At 40.4% G+C, this 9,365-nt stretch overlaps 1 long non-coding RNA gene across 1 annotated transcript; it reads right to left on the reverse strand.

Moving 5' to 3' along the window:
- On the reverse strand, nt 1-8,981 carry LOC148126710 (uncharacterized). Its single transcript, XR_015741385.1, has 3 exons — nt 8,778-8,981; nt 7,197-7,485; nt 1-84 (listed from the first exon to the last, which is right to left on the reverse strand). It is a non-coding gene; the product is annotated as an uncharacterized LOC148126710 (long non-coding RNA).
- Nucleotides 8,982-9,365: the final 384 nt, after the last annotated feature.

Genomic DNA, 9,365 nt, shown 5'->3' on the forward strand with positions numbered 1-9,365 from the left:
GATACCTTTTGGAGGTAAAAGCCGGTGATAAAAGGGCAATTGACTTTTATCATGCAATGACTCTGAAAATAATTCAAAACTGATCTGAAAGAGAAATGAAGAATACTGTGTTATATTTGGAGTCAGATCAATTCCAAAATATTAGCTTTAAAGAAATCCAATTTAGTCTTGATAAACAATAAACTATTTGTTTATTGTTTATCAGAACTAAATTAGATTTCTTTAAAGCCAAAACAAATAGTTTATTATTGATTAGTTATTTATTAATGACTATTGATTAGTTATTGATTAATGACTAACCAACAATAGTCATTAAAACAGATCAAGAAAAAACATAACATTAACAGGACATAACTTTAACAAAACTGCATCTAATAATAGTAGCAAAGAAAATAAGTAAAAAAGAGTAAGTGTCAAAACTCATAAAATATTTCTATGGTCTTTTTAGAGTTGCCAACAGAAAGGGAGAGGGGAAAGGGGTTTGAAAGAGCAGTGCGGCAGCTTGGAAATTGAAAGTGCATTCCATACGTAGTCTTTCAAAGATAGTAACTAGGTGGCTGAAGTTTCTGCCATGCAAATATTTAACTGGAGAATATGATTGATGACTCTTGGTTATGGATGTGTCCCATTGGAGAATATGGATTATGATACACCCAGGGGGTGGGAAAACCAGGGTCAAGGATAACAATGAATTATGTGTCTCAGAGTCAGCTATACCCAGGCAGTGCTGGACATGTTAATTCCCAAAAAATTCTTTTGAAGTTTTGGAAATTTGGCTCAAAACTCATGATTTAATTGGGGTAACTATCGGAATCCTGACAGCAAGAATAAAGACCTATATCATCTTTTCTGTATCTTGTACAGAGGTGGATTCATAAACTGTACAGATGCAGAGAGATAACGCAACAAGACGTCCATAACAAAGAACATTTATTGGTTCATTAGGTATCCTCATGACTCACGTTTGTGACAAAGTTCTTCTTTTATGACCTTCTTTGTATATCTGCCTTGTAGTAAAAGATGGTTATCTCCTAACCCATCTTGTAGCTGTAAAAAAGCTGCTATCAGTTCATGAATCCAGGCAAGAATGGAGGGAAACCTCCCCCAACACCTCGAGGGTCAATTTAGTGACCAATCAGGATTATAGATGTGGCCACGTGACATGAACTACATTTCCCAGGATACCTTTAACTATATTTACCATGATGCATTCCCTTAAAGGGACAGCTCATAATTCCTAAGTAACTATCCAATTCCCATAGGCTGGCTGGGACAGCCCACTCTCCACCTGGAATTGTAAATTCCATTATTAAAGGAAGAGAAAAAAAAATTAACTATAAACTAAGATAAGCAGTAGACAGTAATACTGAATAGCATATAACTATATAACTAAGAGAAAAACAGTAACATTAATAAAGCATCAAACAAAGCAAAGCATGCAAAGCTTGAGGTGCGATCTTCAAGTTCAGCCTCTTGGTGCAAGTCTGCTGGTCACCTCTGGTGGCCTTTTAGGGTGTACTGGTACTCTTGGTGGCAAAGGTGAGATTCTGGTGGTCGCTTCTGGCGGCCTTTTAGGATTGGCCTTTTAGGATCTTGCTTCCATGGTGTCAAAGGGCATCGGGAACATTGGGAAGCTGTTGGAAAGGGCATTGAGGAGGCATATGTCTGTGTAGAATGTCTTAATGGATGTCTGGTGGTTGTTGGTGGTCATTTAGGGTGTCCTAGTGAAAGTGTACTGATCGGTGGTGGCCTTTTAGGCTGGAATGACTTTTTTGTTTTTGATGGTGCTAAAGGGCATCGGAAGGTGGTTGGAATGGATGGTGCTGAGGTATTTGCCTGGGTTGAAGCCTGCATCTGGGCATCACTGACAATTCCTTCTATCTCCCATCCAAGTGGAGATTTGATGGCCACTGGGCCATCTACAGGGCTGCCAACTGACTCGGAGAAGAGAAAGGCACATGGGGCATTATTTCCTAGCAGGAGTAGGAAATCAGCCTCTGGATCTAGCGCAGGAAAGTGATGAGCAAGGTGCTGTAGGTGAGGCATGCTACTTATGACCTCAGGTGTTATGATCTTACTGCATTCGTTCAGTATCCCATCACATTCAAATATGGGTGGTAGTGGGAATTGGGTACTTCCATCCAATGACTCTATGCAGAGTCCAGTAGCTCTCCTCCCTGTTGTACTTCTTGGTCCATGGCACATTGATACAGTGAAGGGAAGTTTGGCTTGTTGCACCTCAAAGAGGTCGAAGAATGAGGGTCTGGCCAGGGTACAGGTGCTTTGAGTGTCTATCCACATGTACCTTTTCACAGAGTCTTCAGGGCGTCCTTCAGGGTATACTTTGGCTAAGCAGATGGGAAGACACAAATGAGGGTGTGGTGAGTCGGCGCACAATGCTGTGCAGTTGACACTCATGCTTGGTTTTGGTTGCAGTTTGTCAGTCTGCTGAGGAGCCCTGCATGCTTCTATGTTACGTTGCGGCTCCTTGTCTGAAGGAGGGTTACGAGGTATCTGCCATGATGGCTTGGTGTCTGGATGCAGTGCAGTCAGGAGCTGGTCACTTTTGCAGATGTTATATTGCACTTTAGTTGTGCAGTATTTGGGTGAATGTTTGGATTTGCAACACTTGTAGCAGTATTGGTACTCCCTTAGTAACTTTTTTCTTTGGGTCAGTGATTTCTCTGCAAACCCAGTGCAGCTGTTCAGCAAGTGACGAGTGTGGTGCATAGGACAAAACTGGTTTCTCATTGAAGTAGTAGATCTAAATTGGGTTGTATCTGATGAGGTCTCTCCCCAACTGTGTGTGGAGTCGATCTCGATGTTATGTGATGACATTTGGTGATGATCTGTAGAGATGTGCAATAGAGACTGGAGAGGTCCAGAGTTGCAGTAGCAGTCTCTGTTCGGTTGGTAAACTCTGTGTCTGAGGCAAAGATTTCTGAAGCTGTTGCAGGACTTTGTTTGCTGGAAGACAAATTCTTGGAGAAAGGCAAAGGGTGGGTCTCGTCTGTGGTTTGTGGCCAGAAAGGCATCAGACAAAACAGTCCATCATTCTAATATTTCTTTTGGGAGTTTGCCGATGATTGTTTCTTGCATTATGAAGAGATCAAGCCAGTCCTGGTAAGTCAGAACATTCTTTGGCTGTTCACAGCTTCATAAGGATGTTGGAAAAGACCTCTAGTTTTCAGGTTTTGTGGATAGCAATACACGGGAAATTGTAAAGTTGTTCTAGGAGCGAGTATTCCATCAATGTGTCTTTGCCATATTTCCAGTTCAAAGCATCCCATGCTCATTTTAGAACGATGTCTGGGTCATTAAGTAAGCCTGTGTAAATGTTTTTCACCATGTAGCTAGACTGGTCCTAGCCATGCCAACAGAAATTTAAATTCTTCACTGGGAAGCAGCTGTTTGCTTTGGGCGGTGCTTGTGAAAATAGACTTCCATAGGAGATATTCTCTGCTTGGCTAGTCGTTGAATTTGTACACACCACTGGCTGCTAAGTCTAACCTTCCACAACTTAGTGACAGTTCTCTGTTACTTCTCTGTGTGGGCAAGTCATCTCTTCGTATGATGTCATCATAGGTATGGCGTTCTTGCTCGAGGGCATGTGTTGTGGACGGTACGTGGTTCACCAGAGAGTACTTTATGAGGAGGTCGGTATCTGCCCTCACATATGTAAGTAGTACCTTTTGAGGTTGGATGTAGGTTCCATGCTGTTTGTCAGAGTTATTTAGCAGTTGTGGTGAGAACTCTTTAGCCTGACGATTGAGTGTGGCAATTGTGATTGCAGGTCAACTTGTTGAAAAGTTGTTGTAAGCACTGGTGGGCTAATTTGCTCATCTGGCAGTCCATGAGACATTGGAGTAGGGTTGCTGGTGCTGGGAAAAGAATCTCAGACCTTAGTATGTACAGCATCAGTTGGGTAAGGTTTGCTGTTGGTAGGAAGTGAATCTCGTACTTTAGGCCATACAATGTCGATTGCATAAGTAAGGTATAGAGTCTGTGGTTGTCAGCTGGTGCTCCATTCAAAATCCAAGAAAGAAATACTTAGATTCCTTTAATCAGAGAAAAGATATCTTTTACTGGAAATCAAGTGGTAGCAACAAAAGAATTCTGAATCTGAGAAAATGGGCATGTAAATCACATATACAAAGTGATGGCAACGTTCCCACCCCCAATAGTTCAATTGGCTCATCCAATTAAAAGGTGTGTATATCATCATGTGGGCATCTCCAGGTGGTGATGAGGCTTCTGTCCATTGACCTTGACGTAGTTTGATAAAGGGTTGCAGCTGCGCATAGCATAGGATAGAAACCTAAGCAAGAATGTACCCCCCCCCCCAGTTCTGGTTTATAACACCTCCAGCTCACTTCTCATAACCATTCCCCCCTTCTCCCCCCATTACTTATGATGGCTGAAAGATGCAATCTCTTAATTGTGCAGTCAAATCATTTGATAAATCAACCTCCTTCTTTTTCTGAGCTCTGGTAACCACTGGAGCTGCCAACTGTTTGGTTGGGACAATCGGCCGTACCACTTCTTGGCGAGCACTATTATATTGAGGTAATCTAGATAAAGCATCCGCCATGAAGTTCTTCCCCCCTGGAATGTACTTCAATGTATTTCCCAGGATACCTTTAACTACATTTACCCTGATGCATTCCCTTAAGGGGACAACTCATAATTCCTAAGCAACTATCCAATTCCCATAGACTGGCTGGGACAGCACATCATCCCTACAATTTATGGCAATCAGACCCACATATGCAGATCTCAACAGAAATGTATCATTCAAATAAAGTGCCTCATTATGTGTGAAATTAAACAGGAATTATGTTGTTTTAATATAAGAATCCCAACAGGTTATTTGCTCAATCTTGATCAAAGATTACAGAATACAGAATAACAAAGTTGGAAGGGACCTTGGAGGTCTTCTAGTACAACCCCCTGCCTAGGCAGGAACCCTACACCACTTCAGACAAATAGCTATCCAACATCAGTTTAAAAACTTCCAGTGTTGGAGCATTCACAACATCTGGAGACAAGTTGTTCCACTGATTAATTGTTCTCACTGTCAGGAAATTTCTCCTTAATTCCAGGTTGCTTCTCTCCTTGATTAGTTTCCACCTATTGCTTCTTGTCCTGCCTTGAGGTGCTTTAGAAAATAGGTTGACTCCCTCTTCTTTGTGACAGCCCCTTTGATATTGGAAGACTGCTATTATGTTTCCCCTAGTCCTTCCTTATATAAGAAAGAGATCAATATCTTTCTTATACAAATATTTATCATATTCAAATATTTATCATATTTATTTATATATCAAACCTCTTAACTGCCCATCTCCCTCACAGAACAGATCTGTTTTGTCTGTCTCCGGAGTCTGACAAATACAAGTTTGTTTATTATAAGAGTCTTGATTAAATCTTCCATATTTCACCATTCCATCAAGCTGCTCAAATGCCTTAAGACATTTCCACATTGAAATACTCACCAATTTGGAAATACATTTATAATGGCTCATCCAATTCAATGGGCTATCCTTATCGAGCATGGCTATATCTTTCTCTGCTTCAGGATCTGAATTAATTCTGCAGCAATTTTTTTGGCTTGTTCTCCTGTAGCACAAGAGATTGGAAGACCACAGCTCCTAATTGTGATGACCCGGGGTGTGGCACAAAGGCAACACATTCAAATAAGCAAGAGGAGTCCCTTTATTATCTCCAACTTTACCCCCAATGTCCAAGTTACCTTCAGCTGGAGGTAACCCTCTAGTCTTTAAGTTGAGGAAATTCAGTCCAAAAACAAAGTACATACAAACTTTAACTAAAAATCCAAACAAACCATGCTACAGTAATTAACTTGACAGGACAGGAGAAGAAATTGCAGACTTGAAAGCAAACACAGCTGGGGAGATGCTGGGAACACAGATAAGCCTCAATGATACCAGATAATTTACGATTTGCTCCCAACAAGTTGCTGTGTGGAGCTTCCATTTTTAAACACTGTGTTCCCAGCTGCAGCTAATGGAGGGAATCAGGGTCCTTTCCTTCCCCGTAAGCCATGCAATACACATTGCTCCCTCCTCCGTTCCTCCCTGCATGTCCTAGGATGAAGAGGGGATGGGCCTGGGTCTTCCTCTGAATTTCCTCTCCCTTGCTCTACTTCTCCCCTGCTCTGCCCAGCTGGACTGTGCCTTTCCCCAGTTTCTTCCACAGCCAATGGAGCCACACTCCCACTCCCTGTCAGCTGCTCAGCCACCCAATCAGATTTTGACAGGAGCATGACACTAATATAGTTTGTCAGTTGTATAATTCAACAAGTTTTTAACTGAAATTTTGTCTCTTCCAAAAGACAGAATTTTGGGAGTCTTATTACATTGAATAAATGTAATACCAATAATTTGGCACTGGGCCTAAGACAGAATCTTGAGTACCACATTGCATGGTTCCTTTTGTGTAGTTTTATTTTCTTTGAGGAGTATACACTAACTGCTCTTGGTCAACCAAAGCTCTGTCTAAAGTCTTCTTGTTCTTAAACAAGAAATAATTTGCTCATTTCTCCACTCTCAGCTCTAATGAAGAAGATCAAGCATATACAGTATTTTAGCAACAATATCTAATAAACCAAGGAGTCTGTAAATTATGTTTTATTCTGTTTTTAATATGTATTGGAATTATGTATTGGTATGTGTAGATGAACCTGCCAATAGAGAACACACCACTTTTAGGGATTTTTTTTTTTGAATATTTTAACTGGTAGAAAAATCCTCTCAAGGGTCTTTATTGCACTTCAAGCCATTTATGATGAACTTTAAGGATAAAAAATAATGAGCATGTAGGCTAAAATATTTACCATTGAAAATATCATTATTTTTGTTAACATTATATACAAAGGATGATTTCCCATCTCTGTTATACCTTCTTTTTGTAGAGAAGTCCCTTTCTTTGAACATAGAGTCTCACCTTCCCAAGGATGAAAAAGAAGATCCAAAGCAATGATGACGATGTCATGAGAGGATATCACCGTTTTTCTCTTTGCCTCTTAATCACTGTAAATCCCAATTTCTAACTATTTCACCTAGAATGGTCATGTTGAAAAGCAGTTCTTCAATTTCAAAGTGAACATACTGATGGATCTATCACATACCAGCTTAGCACACCATTCAAAGTAATTGTAGAAAAACACAGATACAAACCTGAGGGACTTTGTAGGTGCCTCCTAATGTTGACATCTGGATGGAAATGTCATAAGTAGCTGCATCAACAAGAGCCAAAAGGTGGTCCTTCATTCCACAGCTATAGTTGGGAACATTGGCTTCTCCCATTGAGAGCATATCTAGCAAGGCATCTGAAGTCAGAAGTCCGTTCAAATAATTATCATGGATGTTGTAGCCAAGTGTGAGATTTTTCAGAAGTCCAGGAGTCTTGTTGACCAATTGAATATTAAAAATGTAGCGTAGTAGTCTAAATTTATCAAAAGGTAAACTAACATAAAAATGTTTATGTTATCATCATTATGATCAAAAGCAAAATACCATTTCAATTTAATTCACTTTATCTTCTGATCAGTGGTGGGTTTCCAAAATTTTTTCCTACCAGTTCTATAAGTAGTTCTATGCACATGCATGCATGCCTAAAGCATCCTTTGCATGTGCTTCCAGGGCTCAGTAATCCACCTCTTTTGGAACACTGGTGAGTGAGCTGAGCTGTTTTTTTTTTTAGCTCAGCTGAGGCGTGGCAATCTATTCTGCTATGCAAATCAGCTGAACTAAAAACCAAGGAATACAGGAGAGCTAATACCTGGGGCAGATGGGTGAGGCCAGTCAGAGGTGGTATTTGCCTACTAGTCAAAATCTCCACTACCAGTACACCAGAACCAGTCCGAACTGCCTGAATACTACCTTTGCTTCTGATGCTTAAGCCAATATTGATCCAGAACTAGAGTCAAATGATAGTTCCTCATCACCTTTTCTTTTTAATAAGTATTGAGAAGATCAGCTGGAGATAGTGTTCCACTAAGCTTAAAAATTGTAAATAAATCATTATATGAGCCTTGGTGGCACAGTGGTTAGAGTGCAGTACTGCGGGCTACTTTTGCTGCCTGCTGCAATTTGGCAGTTCCAATCTCACCAGGCTCAAGGTTGGCTCAGCCTTCCATCCTTCCAAAAGGTGGGTAAAATGGGGACCCAAATTGTTGGGGGCAACATGCTGACTATGTAAACTGCTTAGAGAGGGTTGTAAAGCACTTTAAAGTGGTATGTAAGTCTAAGTGCTATTGCTATTTGTAACAGCACTGATTTTCAACTGCCAAATTACTAGGATTCAAAATCATTCAGTCATTAAAGTACAATCATTGTTATAGGAAGAGGTTGTTTGATAAGTGACTGAGAAAAACAGTTCTAAAATCAAGTCATTCTCTGTTCCTATAAGGATCAGGTATTTACTTTGAAAGAGTGGTTGTAAAAACATATAAATGTGCTGGGCAGAGGCAACTACACCTCATTCACTAACTACTTTAAACTACAGTTGGTATTCAAGCGATAACTCGTGATAGGACCAGGAAAGAATCTGCCCTTTTTGAGATATTTTTTTCCTGCCCCATTTCTGGATTTGAGCTTTTTCTACAAAATAAGTCAAAAGAGAGGAACAATGGAAATCAAAACAGTTCAAGAAATTAGACAGGTCCTATGATATAGGCAATAAGTGAAATAAGAAGAAAAGAATGAGAATATTAGAAGAGCAAATAGAGGGTTAAATCACCACGCTGAATGACTTACATGTCAAACTGACCATAAGGAGCCCTGTCGAAAGGCATCGTTGTTGTACGCACTATTTTTGTTCCAGTGGTGATTATACTAATGAGATGGTGTCCTGGCCTGTAATAGCTCCATGGTTTTTCACTACCTGGGGGCCTCAAACTCAACGGGCACTTCATTCCAAGCCTCCCAGAAATTGGCTGGGATAGAAGAATCAGAAATAGAAGTAGAAGATACATAATTCATAAGTCTGAATCCGCCCCCGTCCTGTTTCTAAGGAAGAATAAGAAGAGTTAGATGAATTCAAAGCACCTTCCCAATTTGGAAATTCTACAAGCTTTCATGAATCAGACAGAGACAAACCAAGCTTCACCTGGAAAAGACAGAAAGAACATTCAATAGCACAGTCCCTAGCTGTCCCCAAACTTGTGCCACAATATGTGTGTGACTGAGGCATTTATTCTTTTCTGATGCAAGATGTTGATTCTGTCTGATGTTTACCTCAAAGACAATCACTGGAGAAGAGGCCATAATTTTGAAAATTACACAGAGAAGCAACTTCTCCTCTGGGGAGCTCAAACTTCTCCAGAGCTCCATTTCCAGAGGAGT

The sequence above is a fragment of the Pseudonaja textilis genome, chromosome 2 (assembly GCF_049901715.1).
Source record: "Pseudonaja textilis isolate UNSWEBS1 chromosome 2, rPseTex1.2, whole genome shotgun sequence".
Taxonomy (NCBI): domain Eukaryota; kingdom Metazoa; phylum Chordata; class Lepidosauria; order Squamata; family Elapidae; genus Pseudonaja; species Pseudonaja textilis.